Genomic DNA, 25,360 nt, shown 5'->3' on the forward strand with positions numbered 1-25,360 from the left:
TCTTACATAATCAGCCCAAGCAACCGCAAAGTTGCAAACAAGTAAGATTAGTAGCGCCGAGCACCTGTCTAGAAGAATAACAATCACATAATATAAGATTTTTAAACATAACTTACCTGCATGTAAGCAGCAACATTTTTGCTATTTGGGAAAAATATAATATTCACTATAACATAGAACACACAATGGAAATAATTAGCTACTCTCCAAGCCTCATGACCTCAACACCTAGCAAGTCCAGCAGGTCCCGCTCTGGGTCCAGGTTGTCGGACCACAGGTGCATCAGTTGGTTATGGGTGCGCTGGACCTCAGAGCAGTGAAACACTGCCCGGCGCACTCTTGCCTACTATCTCTTGACTGGGTAGGAGTATTCTGCATCATTCAGAAACTCTGTCCATCACCTTTTCCAAAATTGATTTTATCCACACTATGTGTGGGAGGGTATACTCAGACGTGAGTCCCTAGCTCATTGCACCATCAGGATTCAAGCAAGCCGGGCCGACGAGGCTGAAATGCCAGAAACCGGTCCCCGGTAGCTTGTCTCCTTCCCAGTATAAGAATTGGCTTGGTAGTTTGGTTTGCCCTGTTCCCATCATGCACTGGGACAGGAACAGACTAATTTGCATATAGCCAGGTTCTGAAGCTGGGATGGTGCAGTGAGCTAAAAAACGGTGATGGATCAGGCCCTGATCTCTTGACTGGGTAGGAGTATTCTGCATCATTCAGAAACTCTGTCCATCACCTTTTCCAAAATTGCGCTGGACCTCAGAGCAGTGAAACACTGCCCGGCGCACTCTTGCCTACTGCTGGTGATGCCCCCGGATCCCATACCTGGACCCAGGCCAGCCGCCTGCTGCTAGGGTTAAGGGGAGGTGGTGCTGCACACAAAAAAAACAGTGCAGTCACCTCCACCTCAGAAAATAAGGCCCGGGCCCTTCCGGGCGACGCCTTCCCAAGGAAGGTGGCTCCTCGGGGGCGCACTCTGCGATATCTTAGTCATGGTTCTTTGGGGGCGGAGGTCAGAAAAGAAAATGTAGAAAATTAAGTCAGAAGAAGTAATAGGGAAGTAAAAAAAAGCAAATAATAGAAAAACAGTAAAAAAATCCACTACAAACACACAAAAAGTAGAAAAATGCTAAATATACACTTAGGGAGATAGAGGGATAGATAATTAATAAAAGAAAATCAGAAAAAAGCTTTAGGAACAAAGGATTCAAAAGATATAGGGAGCATTAAAAAAAAATCCCCAGAACCATAACAGACAAGAAAAACAGGATGGCCGCACCCATCGGCGACCGCATGGTGAAGTTTGTGCGATATTTCCCTCGAGCACGCAACCTGCATTCCCAAACGTCAGAAACGTCTCGCGAACGGGCAGAGCAAGCAACTCTGCCCACTCGCTGAACTCTGCATAGTGTTGCAGAGTTTTTTACCGCTTCAGGTATGTTGTTACAACTCAAACCATTTGCTGTAGGGGGGCGCGGTGGACTTAGGAATAGTATAATTTACTATTCCTACTCCAGTTTGTGCAACAGTAGGGAAGGTGTTGGATTGTAAATCCAACACCTTCTGCCCCTACAGCAAGTCGTTGTAACGACTTGCGATGTAATGGTTCACGTTGTAACATTGCGGTCGTTGTAACAACCGCATTGTAATGGCACACGATCTAAAGCATGTACATGCTGTTTTCCCGTTAGTTCCAACTATGCACCCATGACCTCCTGGAGCGTCTGCACCACCCCAGTCTGTGACACCTGCATGTCATGTTAAAACAAGCATTGGCAAAGTCAATAGATCTCAACCTATGCAAGAGCTATTGGCTTTGCAGATGTGTTTTAGCAATGTTGTACACCAGCGTGGCTGCTGTTCAGCATGGCTAAAAAATAGTATTGTAAAGGAGAGTGGCATGGAGTGTTGTAGGGTGAAATGGCAAAGAGTTTTCTAGAGTCGAGTAGCATAGAGTGGAGTCACGTAGAGTGGCGTACAATGGGGTGTGTAGAGTAGAATGGTCTGGTGTAGAGTGGATTGACTTAGAGTATTGCAGAGTAAAGGGGTGTAGAGTGCAGTAGCGTAGAGTGGAGCAGCACAGAATTCAGTGGTGTATAATGCAGGGTCGTCGAATGCAGTGGGATAGATTACATTTTTGCATGGCAGAGTGCTGTAGCGTAGAGTACAGTGGTGCAGAGTAGAGTGACATATAGTGCAGTGGTGTAGAGTGGTGCAGAGAAGAGTAGTGCTGAGTAAAGTGGTGCAGAGTATAGTATAGTGCAGTAGAGTGTAGTGGCATATGCTGCACTGGCCAATTGGGAGATATGAAATGCATCACCATCATTCGTACTACAAATTAGGCTGTGACTAGTGTAATGGTGTGGGGCTCTAGGCCCCCATGCACTATTAGTAATCACACAGACAAAGTATTATACTTTGTAGAACTGGCCCAGAGCACGTGCACCCGGCACCTTTTATTATCAGGGTCACATGTCCTGTGAGACTTGTGTTGTATGGGTGTTGGGTGGGGTGTGAGCCAGCCCTCGGGGAGCAACCAGAACAGTGACCAGCACGTCACTACATCCCTCCCAAACTTTATTCAAACTGGAACACCAAAGTCCAACCTGTGGGAGAAAATAAAACAATAATAGAAACTTCCACTGAGTCTGTTCAGCTGCCTGTAAAAACAAGACAATGGTACAACTGCAGCTAGGATCACCCGTTCTGCTTGGCACAGTTCAGTGTTGCCCTTCGGGTCCGGTCCTCCTTGGACTCAAGAGTGGAAGTTGACACCAAAGTCCTCTATCTGTACAGTTCTCCGTGACGGTGCAAATGGAGTGAAAGTGAATCTGGTAGATGTTACATTTTCCCCAATCAGTCCTGGTTGTTGTTGCATCTTTACAAAATCAGCATTGCTTCTAGCCACAGAATGGCGGAGTGGATGCAAACATCCCTCTCTCACCAAGATGCCCCTCTCACATGTATTCCCCTCTCACAGGATGTCCCTGAGGTCCACCTCATTAGGCTTCCACTGGACTGGGTGCACTTCGCCATGTCACTACAACACCACCCTCTATGTTCGTGGATGAAGCGCTATGAGTCCCACCTTCAAGTCTCTCATTCTACCTGGAAGGTAATTGTTTCTTGATAGGATTACTCCTGCAACCTAGCACAAGATCTATGTCTTCCTGGGACCTGCGGAGGAGCGGCTGTAGACTCATTTCTTGTGGCAGGACCTGCTCTCCTGGCATCCCAGAATCCTTTGCTACTAATTCACCACGGTATGGTGTAGAGTGGCCGGATCCTCTTCTTCAGGACGTCAGAGCAGTCTCTTTGTCCAGGCTCCTATGTGACCCCCAAGGTGGATGTCACAAATGGTATGGCTTGCTCACGTCTGCAGTCACCAGGTTTGCTTGGTGTTGCATAGACTCCTGGATGGCTAGCTTCTCATGGTGCCCCTGATGTTTCCAAGGTACTGTGCTCCATTCCAGATGTTTTTGCACTCTGTCTTCTTCTTTACCTTCTGGAGTGCCAGATGTCTCATCACACACTCCTTGTTTCTTTCATTTCTCTTGTCTTCTTTAAACTTTTGTGGTGATCTCATGCCACATGATTTCCCATTCATTGTTCTCTCACTTCGTGCTGCAGTCGGTCCCATCTGGTCTCGCTCTTCTTCTCAGACCAGGCCTATCCGTGTGATGTGCAGTTCACACAGGCCTCCCTAGCCCTGTCCTACACCTTGCACAATGCATTCTCTTTGTTCGGTGGCTAGACCTGTCGTTGCCACCTTCTTCCTTTCTATACTTCTAGTAGGCTTTCATTCTTTGACTTCCGGTCAATATTGTCAGACCTCTCCTTGGTCATCTTCACTGACCTCTCCTTGGTCCTGTTCACAGGTGGAACAGCGTTTACAACGCAACTTTTACTACGCAGTACCTTTACCACGCAACTTTTATAACGCAAGTCGTTACAACGACTTGCGCTGGGGGGCGCTGTGGGATAGGGAATAGTTTAATTTACTATCCAAAACCTTCCCTACTATCCACGGGGACTGGAGTTGGAATAGTAAATGAAACTATTCACTATCCAGCGCCCCCCAACGCAAGTCGTTGTAACGACTTGTGTTGTAAAACCTGCGAGGTAAAGGCATGCGTTGTAAAAGCATGCATAGTAACGACATACATCCTCTTCACAGACCTCTAGCAGGTCTTCCTTGCTGACCTCTGCCAGGTCATCTCTGTTGACCTCTGGCAGGTCAACTTCTCTCAGACCTCTGGCAGGTCATCTTCTCCCTGACCTACGTCAGGGCATCTTTCCCTGACCTCTATTAGTACATCCTTGCTGACCCCCGTCAGGTCATCCTCACTGACCTCTTGCAGGTCATCTTCGCTGACATCTTGTAGGTCATCTTCGCTGACCTCTTGCAGGTTATCTTTGCTGACCACTTGCAGGTCATCTCTTCTCACTCTGGCAGGTCATCTTCTCTCTCTAACCTCACTGTCATCTTCACTGACTTCTCGCTCTCGGGCTCTAGCCCGTACTATCTGTGTACATGGTATGATCTTCACTGCATTTCTATCCTTGCGCGCTCCTTTCTTCATCTGATGGTACTCCAGCTTCGGGCGGCTTGCACACCTGGTCATTCCTCTTTCGGTGACGTCCTTACGTCACTGGACACACCTGCTGCGCTCTTTCTTCAGTCTTGGCTATTTTAAGCTTCTGCCTTTCCTGGGGAATCGCAGTCCGTTCACCATTTCTACTCTATAGCCAACACGGGTCTTGCAGCCCTCTCCGCCCATTCTTGGCAGTCCCTTCCAGTTGGTCCTCTTCCCAACATCTGGCCGTCCACTGGGGGCATGTTGCATCCTCTGTTCAGCTACTTTCATTTGTCATGCCCCTGAGCACTGTCACTTCTGCATTTCTGGGTCCCCACCACCCCTCTTTGGGCTGCTGGCTCTTTCATTTTTTCACACTTTGTCTTTAAGTGCTGCAGTGAACACCCGTGTCCCCTAGGTGTCACTGCAGTCCTCCTTTTAAGCCCTGGCATCCAGGCCTTCTCCTCGAGGTTTCCATCATGAAACATGCACTTCTTCTCATACACTGTGCTGCAGTCCACTTTTCCATGCATTGTTGTTTTTTTTCATATCCTTGGGTACCACTGCTACACCACTGCTGCAGCAGCCTCTCGGTCTCTGGGAGGTGCAGGGGCTCAGCCACACCACAGGTGCCTCTGCTCACAGCACTTCTTCTCCACACCAAGCGGGGTTTGGGGGACAGCCGAAAGTAGTGAGGTCTGGCCCCCGGGCAGTTTGGAGGGGTTTGGGCTGCCGGATCGGCCATTTTGTGGTTTGGGCTTTTTTAGGGTGTAGCCCAATTATAGCCCAAGTAGCCCAATGTTTATATAATCCTATGAGTGGATTGCCAGACACCATTTTAGGTTTTGGTGACCTGGTGTCTGGCAGCAGGGTAGCTGGTAATTGTTTTCTTGGCTGTTTAACTAGCTGGGTTTAGAGAGTTAGACATAGTTATGCAGGATTATAAGTTCGTGGAGGCAGAGCGCCTGCTGAGTGAGGCAGGCCGCCTTGATTTATTGATTCCTTCAGCTGCAGGGCTTTCGCGCCCGCCGCAACGCGCTTCTGTGGCGGTGGTGGCCGTCATCACGGCCTGCACGTCCCCTATGTGGGCGAGAGGAAAAGCGGTGACTCATGGGAGCCGTTCTTATGCCCAAAGAGTGTTCCCTTTGTCCACAGACACGCTGGACCCTTGTGTGCATTCCGCGGCTCCAGCAAGAGAGGGCGAGGGGGGGCCTGTGGTCTGAGGAGCGAGTCTGTCGCTTGCTCTGCTAGGGCCTCGAATTGGGTTTTTCCTGCTCGGGCCTAGTGCCGAATGAGGCAGAGTTAGCAAGCGAAGGCCGGGAGGCGGGGGTAGGAGAGTAGGGGAATGGGGGATATAGAGGACCAGAAGCCCTTCGAAGGGAGCAGAGTGAGGGGGCTGCCCAAAGAACATGAATTCAGAGACTCTCTGGGACGCGAGAAGCCAGGGCGGTTTTGGTGTTTGGGAGGTGGAGGGGGCATACCCGGGTTGGGTTAGGCCGGGTCTGGGCCTGAGGGATTTAGGAGGGGAACTTGGTTTTAGGGAGTGGAGAGGGTAGAAAGATAGAGGGAGTTTGGGCAAGGTCAGGGCTCAAATGGATTTTGGAGGAGGGATCCCGGGGGATTGGGAGACGGCTGGGGGTAGCAATGCCTTGGAAGGGCTACATTTTTTCACCTCATGGAATGTGGAGGTGAGGGGCCTTAGTAGAGTGGGTCAAGTGCATGCTTATCTTGCACAGGGAGGGTCAGCTGTTTGGAGGGCAAAGGTTTAAATTTGAAAAGAGGGGGTTATGGGGCCGAAGGCGGGGGCAGCAGAAAGCTTGGTAGGGGATTCGGGGGGAAAGGTCTTGACCGGGACCAGCCAGGCTTAGACATGGCTGGGCTGGAATGGAGTGAGGGGAGGAGGGAGTTTGAGTGACAGGGAAGTAGGTGATTTGTTTAAGGTAGGGCGTCAGTGGGCAGAGAAGACTTTGGGCTTAAATTGGAAAGGAGAAGGGAGACAGGGGATTAGTATCAGAGGCCCGGCACAACAGACCAAAAATGTATATAGCAGGGCGAGGACTCATGTCCGAGTGTGGACTTGGCAGACCTGGGTGCTGCTTACTGGCGCCAAGGAGAAGGGAGGGTGGTGCCTCGCGTGGCGTACCCATTACCATCGGGGGATCCTGGCGCGGACAGCACATGTAGGCCCATACGGTCTTGCTGGCCCCAACATCTGACGGACCTCAGCGTTCTGCAGGACGGAAAACCAGAAGGAGAATGCAGTCAAAGGACTCAGCGGTGTACCGGAGGGTGCATTCTGCGCCCCCGGAGGCGCAGAGTTATGGGCCCATGAGGGGCCACCATGGGGTCGGCCGAAAGGCACGGAGTTACATTTCAATGAGGAGAGCCTTGACGAAGGCAAGCTCAGAGATGATTTAGATGGGGTGGGGGATAAGAGTAATGTCTCTCTGAGTGTTTTTCAGGTTTCCAGAAGGGAGTCAGAGCCTACGGCATGGCCAACCAAGTCGTGATCGACCACGGGGCCACTGGCAAGGTGGACTGTAGCAACATGGGCACCCACTCTAGAGCCAGTTAAAACATGGAGTGAGGGGCCTGTAATGGTCTCCGTGGGGACAGGAGGTTAGGGGGTTTTGGGGGGGCGGGAGGGTAAGTTGCGCAAGGGCAAGTATGTTTTTAGACATAGGTGTGGGTACCGAGGAGGATGGTAAGAAGGATCCGGCCAAGCCAGTGATAAGCAACGGCCCAGAGAAATCTGAGATAAGGGAAGAAACCAGCTTAGATAATAAAGATAAGTTTGAAAGTAAAGAGTTGTAGAGTAATAGACTCCCTTATATGGGAGTGACTAAGCCATTGGGGGCACATTTGATGTTGGCGACTAAAGAGCGCATATGGAAAGGTGAATATGTTAAAATGCTGAAATTATTACACAGGGAAGTGCAAGTAAAAGAAGGGTCTAAAGAAGAGGAATGCGAGCTGGCTAAGCTCCCAAGGGTTACTCTGGTTATAGAAAACTGGACAGCAGCTTTCTTGATTTATGCTAGTGTTTACTGCTGGGATTTCTACAAAAGGCTGTGCACGCGCACATTTAGCAGATTTCGCCATGATTGCTCAAAATGCGGGGAGAAAAATCCCTTGGTCAACTGTTTTGGGGTGGGGGGTTTCAGCAAGGGGGGCAGCAGTGGCAGCAAGGGGCAACACAGGGGGTCAGCAGCATTTTTCTGGGTCAAATGGAGCTAAGGGGGTTTAGGGGTCTGGGGCAAAAGGCTCATATGCCAGTTAAGGCAGACAAATTGGAGGCAGCCTTACAGAGTTATGACTACCAGAAGGCTGCAGAAGTACTAAGGGAAGGGTTCAAGCTGGGGTTTTCGTTTGGGTTATGCAGGGCCTAGACACAGGCGTTCGTCAGAAAACTTGAAGTCAGCAAAAGAACATTTACAGGCTGTGCAAGAGAAATTAGAAAAATAGGTGAGGAAAGGGAAAATGTCAGCCCCTTTCCCAGATTGGCCTCTGGATATCTTGATTGTGTCACCAATTTGGGTGGTGCCCAAGAACGAACCTGGACAAATCAGACGTATTCAGCATTTATCATGGACAGAAGGGTGTTCGGTGAATAATTTTATCGATGAAAAGGAAGCTATTGTTTCCTACTCGTCAGTTGATGTGGCCATGTCACTGGTAGTGACGGCGGGCACAACAGCGGAAATGGCACAATGCGACATAAAATCGGCTTTCCGTTTGCTTCCAGTCCTTCCAGATGATTGGGATCTTCTGTGTATCTATTTCAATGGTAAATGGTACGTGGACAAGGCATTACCGATGGGCTGTTCTATGTCATGCGCATTGTTTGAGTGTTTTAGCACCCTTCTGCAGTGGTTGTTTTAAAAAAGTATGGGGCACATGTTAGTGACCCATTATTTGGATGATTTTTCTTTGTTGGAACCTCGGGCTCCACGGAGTGCCAGGAGGCCCTGGAAAACTTCAAAGAGCTGACAGATGATTTGGGAATGCCATTGGCACCCGAAAAGACAATGGGCCCCAGCACAGAACTGTCTTTTCTTAGAATTGAAATTGACTGCAGAAAATTGCACGCCCGGTTGCTGGATGATAAGAGGGAAAAATGCTGGAATTGCTTAACGCAAATGATAGGGTACATGCTAGTGACCCATTACTTGGATGAATTTTCTTTTTGGAACCTCCGGCTCCACGGAGAGCCAGGAGGCCATGGAAAACTTCAAAGAGCTGACCGGGGGTTGGGAGTGCCATTGGCCCCCGAAAAGACGATGGGAACAGCACAGCACTGTCTTTTCTTGGAATTGAGATTGACTCCAGAAAAATGCCAGCCAGGTTGCCGGATGATAAAAGTGATAAAATGCTTGAATTGCTTAACGCCATGCTGGCAAAGGAAAACGAAATGGTCAAAGAGATACAAGCCTTGCTAGGGCATCTCAATTTTGCAGGTAGGGTAGTGAGAGTAGGGAAAACCTTTTGCAGGAGGCTAGTGAGAGCATTGGCTGGGAACAGATTACCTCATCATCATAGACGTCTCTCTGCAGGCATGAAATAAGATCTGAGAATGTGGCGAGTTTTTCTGCAAACTTTCAATGGCATTCCACTGGCACGGGAGGGGGATCTTATTTGGGATGTGCAGATATTTTCAGATGCAGCAGGCAGCAAAGGTTTTGGCCTCTACTGGCCTCTACTGGCAGGGGAAGAGGTGTGCCGTGCAGTGGCCGACAGAATGGAAGGAAGGGGGTAGGCCCATCGCATTTCTGGAGTTCTTCTCCTTTGTTGTGGCAGTGACACTATGGGGTAGTCAGCTTGCGCATTGGAAGGTGACTTTTAGAGTTGATTATATGGCGGTTGTAGATATTGTGAACTACCAGTCAGCAAGGGACAAACAAGTGTTACAGTTGCTGACAGTTTTTTGTCCTAGGTTGTTTGCGTCATGATATAGCGTTTGGAACACTGCACGTCCCAGGTGGTCGCAGGGAGAGATTCCATGGGTTGGCCAATGACACCAAGAGGATCCCAACGCCCATACCACAGCAGTTGTGGTACATAGGCAACACAAGATGCTACATCTGGGTGTAGGATCACTGGCTAAGTCTACTAGGATAGTCTATAATCTAGCATGGAAGGAGTTTTTGCTGTCAGGCACCCAGTGGCGCACGAATGAGTTACAGCGAAGGAACGTTGTGATTCAGTTTATCCTGGATATGATTGGAAAAGGCTTATCCATGGTGTCAATTACAAGGAAATTAGCGGGAATTGCATTCATGGGTAAATTGCTCTGGGGTTACACGCCTTCAGCGGGTGAATTGGGCGCAAGGATGCTAGAATGGTGGGCCAGGGAGCGTGGCCAGCTGAATCTGGTCAGGAAACCCTTGTTGTGGCAGTGGTTGAGCAGCATAATACAGATTTTGCCTCGGATTTGTACGGACGCCTTCGAGTAATGCCTGTTTTCCACATTGATGGTGGATGTTTCATGGTGCATTTAGAGTGTCTGATTTGTTAGGGGACAAAAGGGGAGGGGGGGCCTGGTGGGAAGATGTGGTCTTGTGCGAGGCGGGTCTACATATATAGTTAAAAAAAAGTCCAAAACTGATCAGAAGGGCAAGGGAAAATAGGTGTTGCTGCGGGCTCCATTGCCTAAGCTTACTTGCCCTCAGAAATGGGGGCTTCACTGGCGAGCAGAATCCAAGGATATTTGGGAGTCAGTTTTTGTGCATGTGGATGGGAAAGGAGTTACAGCCTTCCACCAGCTAGGGATGCTGAGGAAGTCACTAAAGGAATGGGGCATGCACGGTGCAGTTTTGGGACACACTCTTTCCGTATTGGGGCAGCATCTGAGGCAAGCAATAGAGGGTGGGGACAGGGTGATAACATGCGCTTGGGGAGGTGGTCCTCAGATGGGTATAAGCAATACTTGCACATCAGGGATAAGGAATTTAGCGCAGTGGTTAACAATGCATAAGTTCACGCAATGTTTCTCGTTTCAGGTTCGATGGCTGGCCCCCTTTCGTTGTAAATGTCGATCTGGGTTGTGAGACACTCCTTCCTGAAGTGGGCAAACGTAGAAGCACAGGAAAGTTTTTTCAGACAGAATCTTGGTCAGTGTCCGGACATTTTGGTCGTTCATTTGGGTGGAAACAATTTGTGCAAAGAGAAGCGCATAGTCTTGAGGAGAAGAATGAAGAGGGACTTAGCGCTTATTAAACAACAGTGGTCAGGATGCTTTGTGGTAGGGACTGAGTTTGTACCCCCCCGGGCCTGGCGGGGGCAGTTAATTCAGGAGCAGTGGTCAGAGCCAGGAGGACACTTAATACGGAGCTGTCTCATTTTTGCAGGGAATTGAGTGTTGGTAGAATTGTGCGCAGGGACATTCGTTTTGATTCAGTGGAACTTTTTGGAGGAGACAGGGTCCACTTGTCAAGGCTGGGGATGGACCTTTATTTGTTGAAAATTAGGGAGGTGTTAGCCAGACCGTTAAATGTTCAGAGCCACCTTAGAAAGTAAGAGGTCTATAGGACAGGGGGGCAGAAAAAAGGGAGCTAGGCAGTAGTGGCCGTCACCCCATTTTTTCTGGGTGGTGGGTTTTGAAAAGTTGGCTAGGGATGGCACAGGTTTTTTGTTAAGTATCAGAAGTTTGTGAGCAGGAAAATGGTAGGTAGGTAGTCTAAGTTTCAGGATAGACGTTTATTAAATACAGCTGCAGGAAGGCAGGTAGGGAAGGGGGTGTCATTGGGGGTAAATGTTTTAACTGCAATACTGAGTAATGTTGTTGTTATGTTAATGCCAGGGTGGGGGAATTTTTGAGGGGATCGTAGGTGTGGGGAGGTATCAGGGGTCAGCTATTCAATGTATAGTGAGGCTTTAGTTTTGTAAGGCAGTTGCCAGTTGGTTATTTTGTAATATGGACCTGTTTCAATAAAGCGGCCTTTTTCACACACAAAATGGGTCTCCGTTTGGCTTGCCCTCCTCCCTCCCAAGGGGGGTTTGAGAGGCAGCCGAACGTAGTAAGGTCTGCCCCCCGGGCAGTTTGGGAGGGGTTTGTGCTGGCTGGATCAGCCATTTTTAGGTTTTGGGCTTTTTTAGGGTGGGTGTAGCCCAGTTATAGCCCAAGTAGCCCAATGCTTATATAATCCTATGAGTGGATTGCCAGCCACCATTTTAGGTTTTGGTGACCTGGTGACCTGGTGACTGGCAGAAGGGTAGCTGGTAATAGTTTTCTTGGCCGCGCCCTCCGGTCCCTCTTTTTAAGAATTTTAGCTGGGTGGAGTCTTTGGGGTTTGTTCTTTGGTTTAGGCAAGGTTTGTGGAGACAGATCTATAAAGGATCTTATGGAGGTTGTCGCTTGGAACAGGTGCCTGCGGGGTTTTGTAAAGTTGGCCAGGGTTGGCACAGGTTTTTGGTTAAGTATTGGAAGTTTGTGAGCTGAGGCAGGACAAGGGTAGGCAGGTAGTCTAAGTTTCAGGATAGACGTTTGTTAGTTACAGTTGCAGGAAGGCAGGTAGGGAATGGGGTGTCATTGGGGGAAAAAGTTTTAACTGCAATACTATGTAATGTTGTTCTTATGTTAATGCCAGGGTGGGAGTACTTTTGAGGGGATTGTAGGGGCAGGGGGTATTAGTTGTCAGCTATTCGATGTATAGCGAAGCTTTAGTTTTGTAAGGCAGTTGCAAGTTTGTTATTTTGTAATGTGCACCTGTTTCAATAAAGCAGCCTTTTTCACACACAAAATGGGTCTCAGTTTGGCTTTCCCCCATTTCTCCCAAAGTGGCAGTTCACTGGCAAGCACCTCCGCAGGAATGCAGCAAGGCACCACCTGTGCTCAACCTTTCCTGTGCGCAAGGTGCCATTCCCTCGGAGGCTGCTCGTTGGTGCTATGACTTTTTTTCCTGCGGCGGCTCCTTTCACTGCCAGTGCGTCACCCCTCTTGGGTAATGCTGGAATGGGTGCACAGAACGGCCAGGCACCCTTGCCCTTCGGGCACCACTTCTGAGCCACCTTTATTATTCGGGCTGAGGCAGCCTGCAGCACAGTCCCTTAAGCCTGGTGGTGACGCCTCACCAGTAAAAGCAGGAGCTAGCACTTCCTCCACGGCAATCCTGGTTCTGTGCCTTCACATCATGCAGGTAAACCGCATTTCTTTCTTGTCTGGGACGGGTCATGCCGCGCATGGCTGCCACGGCAGGGGTTTTCTGTTTTTTACAGGCCATGCACGAGGGCACATAAGGCCTTAACTTGACTGCATCGCTGAGTGGCCGACCGCCGCTCTCAGCCTCTTCATTTGCTCCAGTCCCTCCGCAGCAACCTCCCTCTTCACGAACTGCGCCGGGGCTGGAGCTGCTTGCAGCTTGCCTTAGTTCAGACCCCAGTCCTAGACCCAGACCAACACCACCTCCTCTCACTGACGGTCCCCTTGCTTAGCCCTGGCTCGTAATTTTGGGGCAGTGTGTTGTAACTTGGCTTTTGGTATCTTCCACTCTCCCAGTTTTCCCCCTCCCAATTCCTGCCCTCTTGGTATGACCGCAGCTGTCTCTGGAGGCAGCATTAGAATGTTGTGAGTTCAGGTCCTGTCAAGCTGGGAGCACCTTTGGTTTGTAACTGAATAAACGTTCTGGAAATAAACCCACGTGTGGACATTCATCACTACATTTGTGGCGACGAGGGAAACGGAGCTGAGCCAGGGTCAGTGGGGTGCTCTCCCCTGGAGTGAATTGAGCTTGGACAAGGAAAATAACATGAAGAAATGAGGTGAAAAGCTGCGTCGGGCGTTCCAAGGAGATTTAGAAGCTTAAGAGGAGTAAGTCCCGAGTGGATGAACTTTGAACGGAGAGAAAGTTCGTCAGGTGAGCAGCTGAAGCTAATGAGGAAAGCTGAGCTGAGCGGGAGACGAATTTGCTGTTAATCGTTCCCACCGCGTTTTGATGTTGAAATTATGAGCCGTGGTGATGAAGTTGTAAAAGAGCTCTGTAGGAGAAAGTCCGTGAAATGAGCAACTGAGGCATGTGAAGTGAAAATCTATGTCGGGCGTTCTGATGAAATTGTGTTGGTGAAGAGGAGTAAGACCCGAATGGAAGAGCAGTGAAATCGGCGAAATATAGTGAGGAGAGCAGCTGAAGCTAATTAGGAAGGCTGAGCGGAGCGGGAGACGAAATTGCAGTGAATCGTTCCCACCGCGTTTTGAAGGGATATTAAAAGCCTTGGTGAAAAAGTGTGTAATGAGCTCTATAGAAGAAGATCCATAAAATAAGCAGCTGAAACACATGAAGAGATGAAATACTTCGGGCGTTCTTATGAAAAGTGAGTTTGTGAGGAGGAGTAAGACCCGAGTTGAAGAGCATCGGAAGAGGCGAAAGCTCGTGTGGTGAGCAGTTGAAACTAATGAAGGTAAAACCTGGGGAAGAAATGATTTGATGAGCAACGTCGGGTGTTCTGGCGAGGTCGAGAAGCTGATGAGGAGGAAGACCCGAGTTGATAAGCTGATGAACTTTGAACTAAGCGAAAGTTCGTGAGGTGAGCAGGTGATGGAAATGTGGAAAGCAGAGCATTAAGATAGCTGAGTGGAGGAGGAACGGAAGTATTAATAAATTGTTCTCGGAGTTGTGAAGCTAATCTCATGAGCCTTGGAGGCAAGGAAGGTAATTGATCCCCGGCAAAAGTGAATGTCCTTACCTGAGGTAAAAAACCTCCGCCGGTCAGCACGCCGGTATTCTCCTGGCATCGCGCCACCGCAATGCAGCACAAAGCTGATCTGGGTTGAAGAGCAAGAAGCGACATTGGTAAACATCCCGGAGGGTGCCGCAGGCGGAGCCTTAGCAGGCGTAGGTGCGGGGTATTCCTGGGTGTGTGAAAAGTACAACTAAGGCAAAGGAGATCCGTCACTGGGGAGAGGAGGCGTGAAGACGAGGTGAGAGGCGATAAGGAAGAGGCGCCAAAGACCAGTTGTCACACGGCCCCCAGCCGTGAGCTGTACTGTGGATACTGAGTGTTCGTCGCTTCACCGAGAGACATATTCTGTCAGAAAACGTCTCAAGATTGAGTAGCTGTCGGCGGCACAAACCCCCCGATGAAGTCGAGGTATGACATCGTGTAGTGTTTGGCTTTCATAGAGGAAGATATGAGTCAAGAAAAGATAAGTCGCAAAGGTGAAGTTTGAGTGAGTTATTGACACACGCCTTAGAAATATACAATAACGTTGCTTGTCAAGTGATTCACTGAGTACGGGAGGAGTTCTTGCGTGTGAAGCGTGAGAGAAGATAGTCCAACCAGCCGTACTGTGACATTTCCCTGACACCCCGAGGGGTGCACCTAATGTATTGTTCGTGAGGAGAAATTAGAGTGGGTTTTAGAATCAGCTCTCCTTCTCTGAAGAGTAAAGTCTTGAAGTTTGACGGGCGCTAGTGTCACCCCCTACAGTTCGAAAGTGGTGCAGACACCATACTGCACTGCCACCCAGTGGGCTATTCTTCTCAATGCACTCTCGTTACAATCCTGTATTGAGGGAATAAAGAATAAGGACTGAAACATTTAAAAGGCGTGAGAGGAGTACTAAAAAAAAAATATATAAAGGGGTACAAATGATTTTCATGAGCATGTTGGTGGAGAGTATTATTTTTTGAGGAAATTCGGCGTGGCTGAAAGTGGCAGTGGAGCTGCTCTGGCAAGTCTGCATTCCGGTTTCTGGGGCATTTGGAACATTGGAAGAGGAGGAACCCGCTACTAGCAGGCCTGAAGGTGCGATTTTACTGAGTGTGCCTTACCCCATCTTCACATTACTTTTAACCATCTGGGGCAAAAAGAGAGTACAGCGAGGCGCACTTGATCCGCCATCTTTAGGCGGGAGGTGAACATTACATCTTCTTGAGCATTCATAGATACAACAGCACGTGCAACATGGAGTGGGGCCAGAAGTATAATTTTCCGCCACCAGTGCCGTTTATGGAGAGGGATGAGCAAAACGTTGCAGAATGGAGTGTATGGAAAGAGTATTTTGAAAATTACATTTCAGTTTTAGAGGAAAAAGCAGTATCCTTTGCACCTAAGGAAAAGGCTGAATTATTGCTTCACAGTCTAGGAACTGGGGGACGGAAAACGTACCGCGAAATGGAAAAAGCATTCATGGAAGGAACAGTCAGTAATATTTATGAGGACATCTTGAGTGTGCTGGATGAATACTATGCACATGCCTCGTGGAGAAAAGTACCAAGAGAAGAAGTGTGCAAGGAAAGAACGGGGAGCAACGTGGAAGTCAATCTAAGTAAAACAGACCCGGGGTGTACTATCTGCATAGGCGGAGTAATGACAGATATGATATTAGATTCAGGATCACGTCAAAGCGTGGTAAGCAAGAGCGAATGGAATAGTAAATTAGTTAAAAAACATGGAAATGCATTGAAAGAGGCAAACATATCCCTGAAGACGTATACAGGGGAGGACATCAAAGTAATAGGATACCAAGTCATGGACTTAATGCACAAGGGAAATTATACTAGGAGTGCCATATATATAACAGAAAGTGGACCCACCATGCTAGGGTGGGAGGATCAAAAGAAATTGAGAATATCAATTAATGGAAGCAGAAGAGAACAAGTGAAGAAGCAAGCACAGAAACAAAGCATGAGCATAACCAAGGGTGGTGCATTGAAGGTCCTCACGCCGATCACCAAGGTTGAAGGTGCAGCAGGTATTGAAGAACGTGGGGAACATATAGCCAAGGGCAACCTGAAAGGAAAACGTGAATCTTACCAATGTTTGGTGGATGAGAGGGAAATACGTAAGAAACAGGAAATTAAAAGCAGTGAAGACGTAGTTGGAGAAGAAGAAGTATTCGAAAGGAAGGGAGAACGCATAAGTGCCACAGCAAAAGAGCGGAAGAAGTTAAAATGCAAGAGTAACCTATTCAAGTGCAAAGAGACGGGGCGAAGAACCATGTCGCCTGAGTTCAAGACTAAAGTGAGGGTGGAGTATGAGGTCAATGGCCAACAGGAAAGAGAAGTGGACTCAAGTGTGAGCGAACCAAAGAGAGAGTATAAAGGTACATACACTCAAAGGCCCTACAGTGGAATGGTGGAGAGAAAGTGCAAGGAAATGCAAAAAATACTAAAAGGTTTCCCACTAATGGTCCTGTCAGGTTTGAAGAGTCCACTCTATGATAATAGGAGAGAGCTTAAGTTTTGTGACCCAGAAAACACCTCTGAGTTCTCCTATGGAAGAGGCGTGACGAAACAGGAGGACGGTATGGGGGCTGAAGAGGCTCTTGTTGATCATCGCGAGCTGTTTGATAAGGAAGTCAATAAAGGACTGGTTTCTGGCAATGGCCAAGGGAGGAAGGGGAAAAGATGGCCCAGTCCAGGCACCGTAGAGGACACTGTAGAAAGACATAGTGTGCCAGAAGGAGTTGCAGGGCAGTGTTCAGGCCCAAGTTTCTGCATAAAGAAGAAAATATGAGTGTTACCTCCAGGATCATCCCTCTAGAGGGGGATGGAAGGACTTGTAGGAGCAGCGCTGAACTCTGTGTCTTGAGGTTCATCTATGAGACTGCAGAAGAGTAGGTGGGGTGGCTGAGGATGCGTTCTAGGGGTGGTCACCTATTGCTATACCCAGTGGCTAAACCCGGTGCCACACTAGCCAGTAAATGGAGTAGGACCTAGTAGAACAGGACCCCCTGTCCCAGCTGCCCCCCTGCCAGTTCCGTTTAAAGGTTACCCTTTGGACACAGTTCTCCTTTACAGTTACCTAGATACAGTTCCGCCCGCGGGGACAGCCTCCGCTGGCTCCGGGCTCGGGGTATCTCCCCATTCCCTCTTTCTCTCTTCCCTGTTTTCTTCTCTTTTGCTGTTCCTGTTCTAGTCCCTTCACACTGCTCTGGTCCCCCTCCATCTTTGTATCCATGCCTCCTCTGTTCTCTCTATATTCTTGCCCTCTCACTCTCTCTCTCTCTCTCTACCTCTCATCTTCCTCTTTCTCCTCTGGCTTCTCTCTTCCCCCCCCTCGCTCTCTCAGCTGTCCTATGCCTTTTCCCCTTTTGCCTCCTTAGGGAGGATGATGTGTTGTAACTTGGCTTTTGGTATCTTCCACTCTCCCAGTTTTCCCCCTCCCAATTCCTGCCCTCTTGGTATGACCGCAGCTGTCTCTGGAGGCAGCATTAGAATGTTGTGAGTTCAGGTCCTGTCAAGCTGGGAGCACCTTTGGTTTGTAACTGAATAAACGTTCTGGAAATAAACCCACGTGTGGACATTCATCACTACACAGTGTTCATCATCATGGGGATGGAAGGAAGTGGGCAGCTGCTCCGCTCTACTTCCTCCTCTCTGCAGGCTCTTTTCCCACCACCGCTCGCTGCTCCCCTCAATTTGGGCTCACCTTTGGCCTTATCGCTGATCGGGCCTACTCCTCCTTTACCATCGGGTGTGGCAGTGGGCCGGCATCTCAGCAGTCCAGCCCCACTCGCTCTTCTGTTGGGGCCTCAGCAGGTCATTGGCACAGGGGCATGCCACAGGCTCCCTTACTTGCCACTCGGTCTCTTTGGTGCCGCCATGCACTTGCGGGCACTTCAGGTGTGCAGTGGGCTTCTGATCACCTCCTTCTTCACAGTCAGGCGCTTCCTATGCCTGTTAGCAGGGGGTACCCTCGATACAGGTTTCTCTCTACCCTATCCCCCACCATCGAGGTGGCTGCACGCTGGGGGTACAACCCGCTTGTCGCCAGTGTAATGGTTCGGGCCCTAGGCCCCCATGCACTATTATTAACCACACAGACGCAGCATTATACTTCATAAAACTGGCCCAGGGCACATGCGCCCAGCCCCATTTATTATTAAGGTCACATGCCCTGCGACGCCTGCTTTGGATGGGTGTGGGGTGGGGTTTAAGCCAGCCCTTGGGGAATGGCTGGCACAGAGAACAACTAGAACAGTGACCAGCAGGTCACTACAACTAGGAGGAGAAGGTATCACAGCATATAACACAAGATAAAGTAATACAAACAATATAAAGAAACACTAATAACTGAAAGAAACATGGATAACTGGTGTTGAGGAGGGGATGGGGATAAAGAAAGACGAACTAACAATACCTGAATCTGAAGGGGATTAGCAGATCAACACTAATTAAAATGAATTAATCTCTGGTTGGGCCTTGTGCCCTAGATGAAACAGAAAGCAGTGCCAATTCACGTACTGGCCAAGTAGGAGATGGTAGAGAAGAGTGACAAAGGGCCAATGAAGGGTAATCAATGGGTGGGATGCAAGCCCCTTACTGAACACAACAGCAGTGTCACGCATGTAAGAGTGCATGCTTCTCCTAATGGCTCGACCATAAAAATGAGCTGGGGGGCACACTGCATCTGGTTCACCCCTCTTCCTTGTCTGGAAATATTCTGTGCAGTTGCTGCGGTGTTAGATATGCTCAGTGTATATAACAGAACTGCGTGAGTTTAAAGTGTGCACTACTAGCGGTGTCCTTCATTCGGGGACATGCTCGTTTCCACTCACCATTCGTGAGTTGCTCATCCAATCCGCATTCCAGCTATTGCTGATAGTCACAGTTCCAAAGCATCTGTCAGTGGCGGCTGGTGACATTTGAAAGTGGTGAGGAATAAAAATTCATGGTGAGTGCCTGCTGGCGAGTGAGCGAGCCCTACTACCACAGGGTGGGTTCAGGGGGCTCTACCACAAGAAATGTTTGAAAAAAGAGTGGGCAAATGGTGCATTTTCATGCAAATTTGAGAAAGACATAAGATTAATAAAGCATATGTGAATGTGCAGTTATGACATCAATTAAGAAATTTCAGCTGCTTATTCAGTATAACCACAGAACTTAAAAAAACAGACTTTGCGATAATGCTGAGTACCTCACAGATTCCTTTATTTATTGTTATAGCATTACAAATGAAATCCACTGAGGAAAAGCAATTTATTGTGATTTGTTAGACCGGATACAATGAGACAGCAAGGAATAAACATTAAAAGACAATAGGGGCAGTTCAGTTTACGCACTCAATGAGGGTCAGGAGAAGTTCTTTCATCAGGCGCTTAGTGAGGCAGCGGCGACACCCGACAGACATGTCTTGGTGGGTGCGGACCTCAACCTAGTATTTGATAAGATCCTGAATAGATCAGGGCAACGCTCCTCATAAGCAGAAACTTTATCTGAGGGGGGACTGGCCAGGCTGGAGGAGTTGGGGATGGTTGATCTCTGGCGAAGCTTTCATCCCGGAGTCAGGGACTATTCATACTATTCTAGTGCCCATAAAACTTATGCGCGGCTGGACTACTTTTTGTCTTCCACATCCTTTAAGGCGCTTGCGATAGGGGCAGAGATATGAGCCGCGGCGCTCTCAGACCGAGCACCGCTTTTGGTGGTGTTCTCCTTCCCACCTGTGACTCGGCCTGCGCGTTGTTGGAGGTTGCGCGACACGCTGCTACACCGCAAGGACGCAAGGGGCAATTGCTGACTTTTTATCACATAACCACACTTCAGACACCTCCTTAGCAACACACTGGGTGGCGCTTAAGGCGGTATTGCGAGGTGAATTCATTGCGGTCTCGGTGGCAGAGAATGCAGAGAGGGCATGCAAGAGAGAGGAGCTCACGTTACGGACGCGTGAGCTAGAGCAGATGCACCAAAGAACTGGCGCTCCCCGGTGTGGAGGCAGCTTCGCCTGGCGTGACAGCAGCTGGCCGCACTGGACCAGGATCGGGCGGAATTCACGGCCCTGAGAGTGAGGCATATGTACTACACTGGGGGGGACAGGTGCGAGCAACTGTTGGGCGGGCACTCCGGGAAGCTCAGCAGCGACACAGGGTACAGGAGATTGCTACTCGGGACGGGGGGCTGGTTACCGAAGATGGCGACATAGCGACGGCCTTTAGCGACTTTTATGCTTCCCTATATACAGGGGCGCAACTTGATCCCGACGACGGCAACGCTTTTTTGGGTGCTTTCCACTTCCATCCTTGTCTAAGAACCAAGCTGACCTCTTGGACGGCAAGATTCGTTCTGAGGAGGTAATATCGGCGATTTCGCGCATGAAATTGGCTAAAGCTCCGGGACCGGACGGCTTTATGGCAATTTTCTATAAAACATTCTGTCCTCAGATTGCACCATTACTGACCGCCCTTTTCAACTCGTTCGCAGACCCCGGCGTGATCCAGAGGGATTTGTTAGACGCCACCATATCGGTCATCCCTAAACCGGGGAAGGATCGCACTCAGTGCAGAGCCTATCGATCAATATCCCTCCTCAATGTTGATCTAAAAATCTATACTAGCATTTTGGCAGTGCGGCTGGCACCGCTCATGCAAGGGCTGATCGAGCCGGACCAGTCAGGGTTTATTCCGGCGAAACAAACTGTCAACAACACCAAGAGGGCTTTACATCTGATAGAAAAAGCCATGCGAACGTCTGGGGAGTATATGATGCTTGCGATCGACGCCGAAAAAGCGTTGGCTAGGGTCCATTGGCCATACTTGGAGCAGGTCTTGATGAAGGCAGGGCTGGGGGAGAAATTTCGAACTTGGGTCCTGAATTGTTATACCTTTCCCACGGCGACTATGCGAGTCAACGGGTGCTCCTAGCCCCGTTTTCCCGTTGAACGGGGGACGTGGGCAGGGGTGCCCATTGTCGCCTCTGCTCTTTGCGCTTTATATGGAGCCGCTGGCACAAGCATTGCGTTTCGACCCGAGGGTAAATTGGATTAAATTCAGTGCCTACGAGCATACAATCAGTTTATACGCTGACGATGTCCTCCTCTCCTTGGACTCCCCTAGTGACTCCCTGCCGGCCTGTGTTGAGATCCTGGATGCGTTTGCTGGTGTGGCGGGTTTTAAAGTTGACATGACGAAGTCGGTAGCACTGGATCTCTCACTTGAGGGGCATACCCGGGCTTACCTGCAGGAGCATTTCCCCTTCCGCTGGGCGTCGGAGGCTGTCCCATACTTGAGGATTCAGCTAGCGGCTACTCTGCAAGAGACGGTGTGTATCAACTACGCTAGGCTGCGTCAGACACGCCATAAGGAACTGGGCAGATGGAGGCATCTCTTGCTTTCGTGGCTGGGTAGAGTGGCTGCCATAAAAATTACCATTCTTCCGCAAATGCTGTATTTATTTCGCAACAAGGGGTGGTGAGGGACAGAGTCTCTGAATTAAGCAGAATACTCTCACCCAGTCAAGAGATCAGGGCTAGATCCAACACCGTTTTTTAGCTCACTGCACCATCCCAGTTTCAGAACCTGGCTGTATGCAAATTAGTCTGTTCCTGTCCCAGTGCATGATGGGAACAGGGCAAACCAAACTACAAAAGCCAATTCTTACACTGGGAAGGAAACAAGCTACCGGGGACCGGTTTCTGGCATTTCAGCCGTCTTCGGCCCGGCTTGCTTGAATCCTGATGGTGCAATGAGCAAGGGACTCACATCTGAGTATACCCTTCCACGCTTAGGGTGGACAAAAATATTTACAACAAGGGGTGGTGAGGGACAGAGTCTCTGAATTAAGCAGAATACTCTCACCCAGTCAAGAGATCAGGGCTAGATCCAACACCGTTTTTTAGCTCACTGCACCATCCCAGTTTCAGAACCTGGCTGTATGCAAATTAGTCTGTTCCTGTCCCAGTGCATGATGGGAACAGGGCAAACCAAACTACAAAAGCCAATTCTTACACTGGGAAGGAAACAAGCTACCGGGGACCGGTTTCTGGCATTTCAGCCGTCTTCGGCCCGGCTTGCTTGAATCCTGATGGTGCAATGAGCAAGGGACTCACATCTGAGTATACCCTTCCACGCTTAGGGTGGACAAAAATATTTACAACAAGGGGTGGTGAGGGACAGAGTCTCTGAATTAAGCAGAATACTCTCACCCAGTCAAGAGATCAGGGCTAGATCCAACACCGTTTTTTAGCTCACTGCACCATCCCAGTTTCAGAACCTGGCTGTATGCAAATTAGTCTGTTCCTGTCCCAGTGCATGATGGGAACAGGGCAAACCAAACTACAAAAGCCAATTCTTACACTGGGAAGGAAACAAGCTACCGGGGACCGGTTTCTGGCATTTCAGCCGTCTTCGGCCCGGCTTGCTTGAATCCTGATGGTGCAATGAGCAAGGGACTCACATCTGAGTATACCCTTCCACGCTTAGGGTGGACAAAAATATTTACAACAAGGGGTGGTGAGGGACAGAGTCTCTGAATTAAGCAGAATACTCTCACCCAGTCAAGAGATCAGGGCTAGATCCAACACCGTTTTTTAGCTCACTGCACCATCCCAGTTTCAGAACCTGGCTGTATGCAAATTAGTCTGTTCCTGTCCCAGTGCATGATGGGAACAGGGCAAACCAAACTACAAAAGCCAATTCTTACACTGGGAAGGAAACAAGCTACCGGGGACCGGTTTCTGGCATTTCAGCCGTCTTCGGCCCGGCTTGCTTGAATCCTGATGGTGCAATGAGCAAGGGACTCACATCTGAGTATACCCTTCCACGCTTAGGGTGGACAAAAATATTTACAACAAGGGGTGGTGAGGGACAGAGTCTCTGAATTAAGCAGAATACTCTCACCCAGTCAAGAGATCAGGGCTAGATCCAACACCGTTTTTTAGCTCACTGCACCATCCCAGTTTCAGAACCTGGCTGTATGCAAATTAGTCTGTTCCTGTCCCAGTGCATGATGGTGAAGAATTGGCTTGGTAGTTTAGTCTGCCCTGTTCCCATGATGCACTGGGCCAGGGACAGACTGATTTGCATATAGCCAGGTTCTGAGCTGGGATGGGGCAGTGAGATAAATAACGGTGATGGATCAAGCCCTGATCTTTGGACTGGGTAAGAGTGGTCTGTTTAACTCAGACACTCTGTTCATCACCACCCCCTTTTTGTAAATCGTATTTATTTCGCGCCATTCCGCTCCGTCCCCCCGAGGGCTGGATCCGCCAAACCCAATCGGAGCTCTCTCAATTCATCTGGAACGGTACGGTAAGCGTCCTAGAATGAAGCTTAGGCTGGCAATGTTGCCCCCGGAGAGGGGAGGACTAGGCCTGCCTGACCTGATGCTATATTATCAGGTGGCCCAACTCCGGACCCTGGTGGAGTGGAGCAAGTGGGAGTCAGAAAAGCACTTGCTCTTTCAAGATCAGGCGGTGGCGGGCTGCCCATTGCAGGAGGTCCCTTTCCTCCGTAATCAGCCCCGTCCCCCCAACTTGTACGCCTCACAGATCACGAGAGTCTCATTGGAGGTGTGGGACCAGACCAGTACGGCGCATGATTTGACGACCTTTCCGTCTCCCCTCACGCGGCTGCTGGTTAACCCGGATTTTGGGCCAGGCTTTTGCACGGTGGCGCCCGGCGGGCTGTAGATCTCTATTCCACCTATATACGGGGGAGTAAGCATGGGCGGAAAATCCGTTCCACTCGCGGATTTTGCGGATTTTCGGTAAATTCGCAATCCGCGAACTCTCGCGAATTTACCGAAAATCCGCAAATTCGCACGCAGCGGATTTTTTTGCTAGGTGATACAATATTGCGGCGTGTGGCGTTCACTTACCGTCATTCAGCGTTTGCCGAGTTGTTTTTCTCGATATTTTGCAAGTGCTGCGCCATTTTGGATCTTGCTGCGGGATCCCGAGGGAGTTTGGCGACGCATCACGAGAGTTTGCAATAGCGAACATGTAGATGCGTCGGGCAGCAACAATCTCACACTCGCGAAATTACAAAATTTGCAATTCTGCACAAGAAATCCACCAGCAAGCAGCATAAACCTTCTGAAAATGATGATTTTTATCAGAATAACTCCTCAGGTTGACAATTGCCTGCACTTTTTTGTGCAAGGAGTCTATTTTGGGGGGGGGGTGGGAAGAAGGAAGTGCCCCACAGAAAAACAAGTTTTGCAAAACTGAAAGCACTCAGCAGGTGCAAAAGTTCAAACTCATCATTAGTAACCATTCCCTGTAGTGCTTTCTGAGGGGCCCCTCCAGAGTTCAGTTGCCTACTTGCAACTATTCTATGACCCTGCTCTGACCCTCACAGCAGGCTCATAGAATAGCTGCAAGTAGGCCACAAAGGTCCTGGGAAAAAAATTGCACTGCAGCAGAAAGCAAATTACAGATAAGGAAGCAGGTGCCAGACAGGAAGTTTAAATTCAGTGACACATGAATCAACCCCAAATTAATTCATGTCAGTTGAAGCAGGGCAGGTGTGCTTGCTTTCCCCCCCATAATCTACAGTGATGAACCAGAAATTAATTCATGTCAGTTGAAGCAGGGCAGGTGTGCTTGCTTTTCCCCCCCATAATCTACAGTGATGAATCAGAGGGTGGCAGTGATGTACCAGAGGGTGGCATGGGTGAACCAGAGGATGGCAGTGGTGAAACAGAGGGTGCTGTGAACCTGTGATGATGAACCAAACGTAGAAACAACAAAGTCGTGACCGTTGCGAGCCGACAAGTAAGTTCGCAATTGCGAACTGGTACAAAACCCTCGCGAACTGGCAGAAACCCTTGCGAACATAAAAAAAAAAATATCTGCAAATTCGCGAGAGTTCGCGGATTTTGCGGATTGCGAATTCGCAAATACGCAAATTCGCGAACGCCAGATTCGCAAAATTTGCCCATGCTTACGGGGGAGGGGGTGGCCCCCTTCGATAGTCTGAGACAGGAATACGGCCTGCCGGAATAAGAACGGCTCAGGTATCTTCAAGTGCGTCATTGGGCACTAAATGCTCAAGTTAGGGAGGGGGCGGACCGAAGACTCAGACCGTACGAATATTGGTTAATCACGCGGACAGCGGA

The sequence above is a fragment of the Lissotriton vulgaris genome, chromosome 3_1, assembly GCF_964263255.1.
Source record: "Lissotriton vulgaris chromosome 3_1, aLisVul1.2, whole genome shotgun sequence".
NCBI lineage: Eukaryota > Metazoa > Chordata > Amphibia > Caudata > Salamandridae > Lissotriton > Lissotriton vulgaris.